Source organism: Lycium barbarum, chromosome 12 (genome assembly GCF_019175385.1).
Source record: "Lycium barbarum isolate Lr01 chromosome 12, ASM1917538v2, whole genome shotgun sequence".
NCBI lineage: Eukaryota > Viridiplantae > Streptophyta > Magnoliopsida > Solanales > Solanaceae > Lycium > Lycium barbarum.
This window is the reverse complement of record NC_083348.1, coordinates 72760914-72770337: the sequence shown is the minus strand read 5'-3', so window position 1 is coordinate 72770337 and position 9424 is coordinate 72760914. Positions and strand designations below refer to the sequence as shown.

General features: G+C 33.5%; 1 long non-coding RNA gene across 6 annotated transcripts; it reads right to left on the bottom strand.

Annotated features, from left to right (window-relative positions):
* Window positions 1-389: 389 nt before the first annotated feature.
* LOC132623874 (uncharacterized) lies at window positions 390-7423 on the bottom strand. Of its 6 annotated transcripts, none has more exons than XR_009576459.1 (5): window positions 6143-6997; window positions 5572-5869; window positions 3304-3380; window positions 1627-1750; window positions 390-826 (listed from the first exon to the last, which is right to left on the bottom strand). It is a non-coding gene; the product is annotated as an uncharacterized LOC132623874 (long non-coding RNA). The 6 variants fall into 6 exon arrangements; XR_009576457.1 differs by having other exon boundaries at window positions 391-846; XR_009576456.1 differs by having other exon boundaries at window positions 394-846; window positions 1627-1679; window positions 6143-6988.
* Window positions 7424-9424: the final 2001 nt, after the last annotated feature.

Here is a 9424-nt window from a genome sequence, read left to right as displayed (position 1 = left end):
TAAACCATGCATCATGCACCCAAGTTGTTTTCTCAATGCTCCCACCTAGGTTTGATCCCTGGTGGTTGGGACAAAAAAGAGATAGCTAAACTACTAAGCCAAGTTGGTGAAAGTGACAATGCAGACATTTTTTATTATTTATAAAGTTCACTAATGCCATCTAACTTGTTTTCATAAATTGAATTTCGCACCTTGAAATTAACATTCAAAACATCACTACCACGGGATTACCATCTTGAAATATATTTTTTATCACTAGATTTTTATTAAAGATAAATGAAAATTGTGCACCAATTTGGGGCAAATTTCGCAAATTTCAAATTGATGGGATAAAGGATGTTTTTGTAAAAACTGGCCCGGCCAAACCTGTCACGACCCAAACTAAAGGGCCATGACGAGCACCTGACCGTACTAGTCAAGCACCATCTGACATGCATCTGTGACATCAACATAAACATAGGTGGGCCAATAGTGCCATAATATGATACTCAATAGACTCATAAGGAAAATGTGTATGTATTAAATAGTCTGAAAGACTCATCTATATGGATATGTTGAACATACTATATGAGCCAACAAGGCTGTCATGATCATCTGTGTGGCAATATATGAAACACCAGGACTAAACATTATCTGATTGTACATAACTGTCTACAAGCCTCTACTGGAAAACATAACATAACGTGGCCGGGACAGGGCCCGCCATACCCATGCATATGTATATATATAATATATAATCATGCTGGCCCCTGGAATCTTCGAAGCAAATGGAGTGCAACAATCTTAACTGTTGAGTTGACATCCTACCCAACTTGTATCTCGGGACCTGCGGGCATGAATGTAGCCCTCCAAACAATAGGAGAGTCAGTACGAATAACGTACCGAGTATATAAGGCATGGAAACAGCATATACATGAGAATCATGAAAAGAATCTGAGACATGAGAGTCAATCTGTATATCTGAATGTATCTGCATGATTGTATAACTGGAAGTGTCTATATAACTCTACATAACTAAAAGTGCCTCTAAGGGCGTATGATATGCATGCTTTCTTTAAAAAATTATATACATATATAATATAATTGTTAGTGTTGAGGAACGTACAGCCCGATCCATAAATGTTAGTGTTGTGGAATGTACAGCCCGATCCATATATCATATCATCTCGCATCCGGGGTATCATCATCGTATACCAGCTGATCAGGTGGTGATGCATATATAACGCCTATCCCTTTCCCCATACCCCATATACATATATAACGCCTATCCCTTTCCTCATACCCTATATACATATAATATACGTGTATATAGCGCCTTCTGATCATGGGTCAATGTGCATATGTATAAGTAAATGCAATGCATAAATAAGATGAATAACTAGAACTCTCGGAGTGACATAAAGTCGTGCTACCTCTGATAACCACCTTTGAGCTAATATCATCAATATACATAATATCAAGACCCGTGAACAGAAGGAATAATCATAAAAGAGGTACAGGAACATCAAAGATTAGAGTACTCCTAATGCTTCTAAGAGTAGAGTAATATGGAAGTCTGTTCATACGTTCGTTCGTTCATATCATAAGGATCATGCCAAAATGAAAGAAAGGATAGCCTTAACATACCTAGATAATCTCCTTCTCAATCCACAACCAAGCTTAACATAATCCTCTTGCGACTACAATAAGTGAAATGATATCATCTTCAACATATAAGGTCATGACTATCGTATTTCGCTAATCTTATAACCTACAAAAAAAAGGGACAGCATTTCCCTTGCTTATACTACATCCCAAAAGACACCAAATGTCATCAACAGCCCAACAACAAAAACAACAACCAACAATAACAACAACTATAATATAATCCAATATAAACCTCTTCGATTACTTTAAGAATCATATCGAGCGGCAAGCTCGTTTAACGAATAATAAAGCGCAATTCGAACTCAATTCTTCTTTCATAATTCAGTCCACACCCTTTATAACATTATACTTATGTTTACCATATCCTTTTCCACCAAAAACATCATAACGATAATCTCTAAATAGTCCATATGCTTTAACTCTTCAACCTTCACTTCCGAGTCCTAGTTTTACAAGTTTTCCTTTTTCACTTCCTTCAATTAAAACATGAATAATCTTAACAACAATAGCCACAATATAGTCAGGTTATATTCCATAATTTCCAGCAATTAGAAACCATATTTACATCTTCAAAACAGTCCAAAAACACGACAATAAGTTACTAGCATTTCACGACGAGCGACAAGCTCGGATTGGAACACATATAACCCGTATTACCTTTTGTCAGTTCCTTTCTTAACTTAATAATATTCTCAACATGATACTGAAATCATTTATTACAAATTCCAGCCTTATACCATAGGATTATAACAAGAAAACAGTTCGCAAAATCAACTACTTCCGAATAGCAATTCTATTCATAAGTTCAAGCTTTTCTCATCAATTCACCTCAATCAACATCAAAATATTCATAAGTACAACCAAAAAACAATATTCTCATATTATACAGTAGCCCCAAATCGAATCCCAAAATTCCTTCAGCTTATATTCACCTTCAACAACAACCCAATACGATAAAAGTGATTTCCTTTCACTTAGGCTAACTTTCAAGGTGTAACTTGCATCAAATTTTTGTGTTTGGCTCTTGAATCCATGGGAATTGATTATAGAGGGTTTGGGAGAGTTTAAAGGGAGTTTAGGGGTGAGAAAGGGGTAGAAAATGATGCAAAAAAATTAGATTTTCCGTTCTAATATTTCTGATTTTTTACTGTTCACCACACATCATTGTTCACCCCCGTAATGTTCATCCGCTTTACTGTTCATCAAGTGGAATTATTTCAGGGACTCAATTTTTCCATCGTTTTTCATGGATGGTCTCATTCTCGAACTTACATTAACCAACTTACGATATGAACGACGCAAAAAAAAATTCGAGGTGTAACAAAACCACCTTGCGGCGTTTGCGCAGCTAGATCTCGCAAAAATACGCAGAATTAAAAAAAATCGCGTAAATCGGACGCCTGAGCGCAAAGGTATGACCGTTTAAAGTTTCACCAATTACTACTACTTTTTCTCCGTATACTCATTACTTGATAATTTTATCTTATTTTATAAGTACTTAAGTCTAATGGATAAAAAATTTATGGGACTTGCGTAAGCATTAATTTACTGGGTTATTCAAACTTTTTTTTTTTTTAATAATGCAGTAAATTACTTCGCTATAAAATAAAACACTTAATCCTAAAGATAACAAGTTTCCAAACAAAGAAAACTTACTTCGGGGCACTTTATAGCTCCTAAAATGACGATCCAAACGTTTACGTATACTTGATGTATTGAGCCGACATTATTGTCTGCAGAAAAAGATATCAAGTTCTATATCAAATATTGATATTCTGACGTTTTGAAACATGACTAATCTTTGGTCAAAGTATGGAAAAAAAAATGAAATTTCCAAACTTTGAAATGACACAAGGGTGGGGCGTTTTATTAAACCCCTATTGCGCACTAATTTAGTGCGCAATAGGAGTTAACTGTAAATTTGCAGTTTAGTTCTTTTGCTCACTAAATTAGTACGCAATATAACTTAACTGAAAAAGTGCATTTTAGCCCTATTACGCACTAATTTAGCGTACAAAAGATAGTTTTATCACTTTTTTTAATGGGTTATTTTGATCCGTTAGTTTTTGGGTGATTTAAGTTGCGGAGGGAGCGTAAAAGGTGACTTTTCATGGGTATGAAATCTGTATGACAACCAACTTTTATTATCTACGTGCAACGTATTCCTACGTTTTCCTATTATTATTATTATTATTTTAATAATGGTAGACTACTCATTAGTAAAGTCTCCACAAAAATAACCACTTCAAAAGTTTTATAATAGAGGGAAAACGACGTTCTTACTTCTTATCATCTTTTCCTAGCCGACCACAAACCAAAGAGAGAAGGAAAAAATAAAAAGAAGAAGAAGCAAAAAGGACATCAAACTCTTATCACAGTACATTATATTGATTAAATTCTTAAAAGATATGGCAACTCTAGCTTGGTCATTGAGCAAATAGTCTGTTATATGAAGACAGAACCATAATTATATCAATTGTTCTAATAATATTCTCAAAACTAATATCAAAAGGAAAAAGAAAATTCAGCCTAACACACTCAATACTGTTGCTTTTGTCTACACTCGCCATTACCGATTCTTTTCATTTCATATATTCCATTGTGTATTATATTAGACATCTTAATACATAAACTAACATGAATTTGGAGTTAATTCATACGTTAATACATATGTTTGGGATATAAAACCTATATTTTAATGTAGAGTATAATTATGTAGGTACTTTTACGTAGAATGTGTTATTATACACTACCGACAAAACTTATAAAGAATAAAAAGGTTAAACTAAAATTAGATGTGAAACTGTTACACTACTAATTGCATACAAATAAGAAAATTAATTTTTTTTTATTAGCTGTGCTTTAAAAAAAAAGATAAATTTTTATCATTTTCAGCCAATTCCAATACCACCTCTCACCATTTATCACAAATTAAGTTCAATAAAAACATTACGAAAATTATAATATTCAGATAGGAGTTTGCAAATACAAAATCTAATTAATATAACCTCTGATTAATCCAATAAGAGCCATGACCACATGTAATATGAAAAAAGAAATATTAAAGAAAATGTAGGATGGATAATTGGAGTCTGGTACCAATAAGAAAATAATTCTCCAAGGCAAAAAGGAAAAATGTTTACTTTGGCAGAATGTCATGTCCGCCACTTTGTTAAACATCTACGTTCCACAAACAATGCCATCTTGCTAATTTCATGCTTTAGCAGAGGGTAAGTTAAAAAATAAAGCCACCTCCCCCCAGGCCATGTTTCTACCACGCTGGGAAATACAATTTATTGAGAACGACCAAAAAAATAAAGAAAAGGAAAGATGCAATTTATAACACATAAACATTGGGGGTTATGGATTTTAAAAGTCATAACCCCCCAATAAAGAGGTGTACATGTAACGGATGTAATTTGTTTACAAATAGGATAAATGAGAAAATGAAATAAAAAGTAAAAAAAAAAAAAGGATAAGTGGGATTTCTATCTTATGGGAAATGCCACGTCACTTTTTTTATTTTATATTGCCAAGTAAAATACAAATTTAACACATAATATAATGAGTTTATTCAAATTAAAAAACAACTATTTAAACTAAATTTCAGTCAACTTTGGCTAGAAGAAAGTAGTATAATAATATCAACATTATCTTCAAAAACTTAAATCAAGCCTTCTGCTATTTAAATGCTTTGAGAAATAATGTCAATGAAAGCAATACTTTCAACTAATTCTACACGGTAAGAGAATTTTCTTTTCAACATTACTATTCATGGACAATTTATATTCCCGTGATCACTGAGGAAAAACAAACAAAGAAAAAAAAAATCTTACATTATATAATGAACAAAAGAAGTTAAAACTAAAAAATCAAAAAGAGCACATATGACACGTATTAAGTAAAATTAAGACTTGTAAATACCTAAATAATGATAACTACAAGCGTAACCAAAGTGATATCTTTGACATACTCATAATGAGTGGTTTGATAATATATATGCTCCTCTTGAAACATACAAGAACAGATGCAGTCTCACTTGAATTCATTTTCATCTCGACATTGCTATAGGCACATTTAGTAGTACCAGCTAGCTTTTGCAGACCCTTTGTTTATATATTCAGTTGGCAATTGCCTTTGAGATCAAGAAATCAGTTTTCCCATTTTGAATAGTGGAGATTGAGATGGATGAAGCTCAACTGGATGATGTCTTAACAATTAGCTGCAAAAATACACCATATATAACAAAACCAACGGTTAAGGAGTAATCTCCTAAAACCAACCCTCGTCTATTGCTCCGGAAAACAAAAAGAGAAGCAAAACAACCATTTTAAGAGTGAACACAAATTCTAGATTCTAAGTTGTGACAGAAATTAGAGACAAAGGAACTTTTACGGTATACTAAAAAGGTATATACAATGAAACTTAAGGTATACTAAAATGTTTGTACGATGAAAAGTAAACAGAGATGATTCATAAAGATGAAAAGTTTTACCATAGTCCACAAGACAAGAGATTTTTGTTGCTGAAGTATGCCTTCTCTGTTTAGTCCTTCATGAAGTATGTTATAGAAAGAGTTTGCCTAGAAAAAGATATGGTAGCAGAATGAATATAATAGACAAAATCACACAAGTGAATGCTAATACCTACCACTTGAAAAATCACCAAAATTTATAATCGGATTAAGTGTGCCCATGCACCATGTCCATTCCATTATGTTTTTATTGTTTTCTATATAATGGTTGGAAAACAAAGAGGTATATAACCGAAAAATTAAAGTAGAGTAATGATACTAAATGAAACATTCCATGCACTGATTAGCTCAGGATAAAAAACGTAGCTAACTGATGACTAAGCTAATTAACATAGCACATTTAACATAATTAAGAGAGTTTCATGAGTGACTTTTGAGTTTTTTTAACATAGCACATAAATAAGATAAAAATTGAGAAAAGCCTCAAAAAATTGAGAAAAAAGATAAATAAGAATGCTAGTCATAGAGAGGTGCCACATCACCTTGTCTATGTCTAGCTTTATATTATATATAGATTTTGATTTCTTATTTTCCAATTTTGCTATTTGATTGGTTTAAGTGGTGCTTCTTCACTTGTATAACACAGTATCACACTTCTTCCTGCCTGATGTGTACAATTAAAATGGGTGCGGTGTTTTAATTGATTGAATTTTCCACGTAGGATGCAATTGACATTCACGCGCAAGGCTAACGAAAATGAAACTCACCATATATGTTACTATGTAAGTTGGATTGTGTTTGATAGACACAATTAAGGCCAAGTTCAGGGGTTCAATAGGAACAACACTTAGTTGAGGTGCTAAAATAGAAAAAAAGTGACAAGTTTAGGGGTCTCATATGCATAAAGCCATATATATGTATATATATATATATATATATATATATATATAAAGAGAACTAAAACAACAAGAATTTGGCCCGAAATTAAGCGAGGGAATGAGACTCTAACAACATCTCCTGCAACACACAAAGAAATGCTAGTAGCCACATGTGAATGTCATTCGAAGCGAGACTTTTGACTAAACGGTAAATTGGCTAACCATCAATAACTAAATTAGCCTCCCTATAAATATGGGCAACAGAGAGGCAAATATTCTTCTTCTTTTTTTTTTTTTTTTTTGGTCACTGTGACATCATCACAGGGAATAAGCAAATATTCTTGGGGGCTACAGCATACAATCAACAATTAAAAGTTCCAACCATGTAGGCATTTTAATGGTTCTCAAACCAAAACTTAAAAAAAGAGAAATTTACGTAATTATTGGAAGATGATGGAATGCATGTGTATATAAATTATTAAATTCGATTGCCAACTTTTCATCTTTGTCTGGTTGGATAATTTTCAAGTGGCTCAGATCAATTTGGAGTCTTACGGCTCAGCATACCCCACCACATATTCAACACGTTCCAACAGCCGTCGGCAGGTTAAAAAAGAAAAAGGTAAAATATAGCACATGAAAAAACCTATATCACACCTCTTTGGACTCCTCTTTCTTTGTTTCCTAAAAGATTCACAAAGACCAATAAAAGACTCAATCTTGATCTGTGTTGTATTCACAAAGACCAATAAAATAAAATAAAAAAGATTCAATCTTGATCCGTGTTGTATTCACAATGACCAATAAAAGAAAAAGAAAAAAAAAGATTCAATCTTGATCTGTTTTTTTTGGTAACTAACGAACTTTTATTAATTACCATTGCAACATTACAGATTTAGCTCAGCCGACACAGCTAGCTAAGGTCTTTAGGAACTCAAGTTAACACTTTACAGGATCAGACATTATCAGCTAAAAAGAAAACTTATGTACTATGTTTCGAACACCAGCAGGGGCCCGAACAGTACACATAAATGTCAGCTCCTTTGCTAATTTTTTCGCAGTGTGTTATATCCCGCACTTTCAGAGCATGAGCATGCCACGTACTTCACCGTTGTAATGGAGTATCGGAAAGTCCCATGAGGTTTTGAAAGGTACAAGCCATGAGAAGTACGTAACAATGGAGTAAATGATGAATTACGATCTCGTAAGTCGTAATCGGGAAGGACAACCTTGAAACACGAGAACATGACCATTATCAAGTATAATAAATGATAAATAGCATGTAGGGGGAGTTCTAGAAGATTCCGGGATCAACCAAATCAAAGAAAATAAGTTTGTTGAAAATTTGGAAAAAGTTGGCAGAATTAAGGACAGAATTTTGGGTCAATTTTGGAGGGGTATATCTCAAGGTATATGAGGAGCTTTAAGGTGTGTCCAAAGCCTAAAATGAAGTTCGTCGAGTCTAGTTTGCAACGCAACAAACTGCTCGTCGATAGGACATCAGAGTGGAGAATTATGAACGTTACAAGTCAGGCTGACAAAGCAGAAACGCGTGCTACAGTAACTACTACAGTAACCTACCTGCTACAGTACTCGGTGTGAACAGTGAAAATCAGAAATTTAAAAACAAAAATCTGATTTTTTTCACTCATTTTCTACCATCTTCTCTCTTTAAATTCTCTCTACATTTCCCAAAATTCCTTCTACCAAATTCATGAAGATCTAAGATCAATTCAAGTGATTTTGCTTAATCGAGGCCCGAATAACGCATGGTTGTGATTCTAGTATCGGTTTGCGGTGGATTTTAGCGTGAATTCAAGTGGATATCGGAGATATTGCTGTTTTAACAAGAATAAGGTATGAATTTCTTTCTAGTTACGTTAATACCGGCTTATTCACGAAGATAGAGTGGTTAAATAATTGTACAGTAAGTTGGTTAGCTATAGAGGTTGGAAAACAGCGTGTGGGATGTTTTAGGGTATATATTGGTGTTAGAAATGATGTTATTACTATTGGTATTGTTGTTGATGTTGTTGGTTGCTGAATTGGAATTTCGAGCTAAGTATATAAACAGGGGAGATGCTGCCCGATTTTTGGTAGAATATAGAGTAGTTTGACTTGAAAGATCAGTATAAGTATACTATGATGAGTCTAATGATAGTGTGAATCCTCTTAAATGTAGACTCTCGAATTCGGATGGATAAGTGTGGATAACTGGAGGTCAAACAGGTATGTTAAGGCTAGTCCCTTTCTTCTAAAGGCATGATTCCTTTCTTATGAATCCAATAGTGTTTTCCAAATGTCCCATGATCCCTTTCTTGATAATCCATAAATGTTTTTCAAAATGTCCCTATTTTCCGAGTCAAAGATTTATGATTCTATAAGCTTTTATGACAACAATAACGGACATGTTTTTACAATGTTA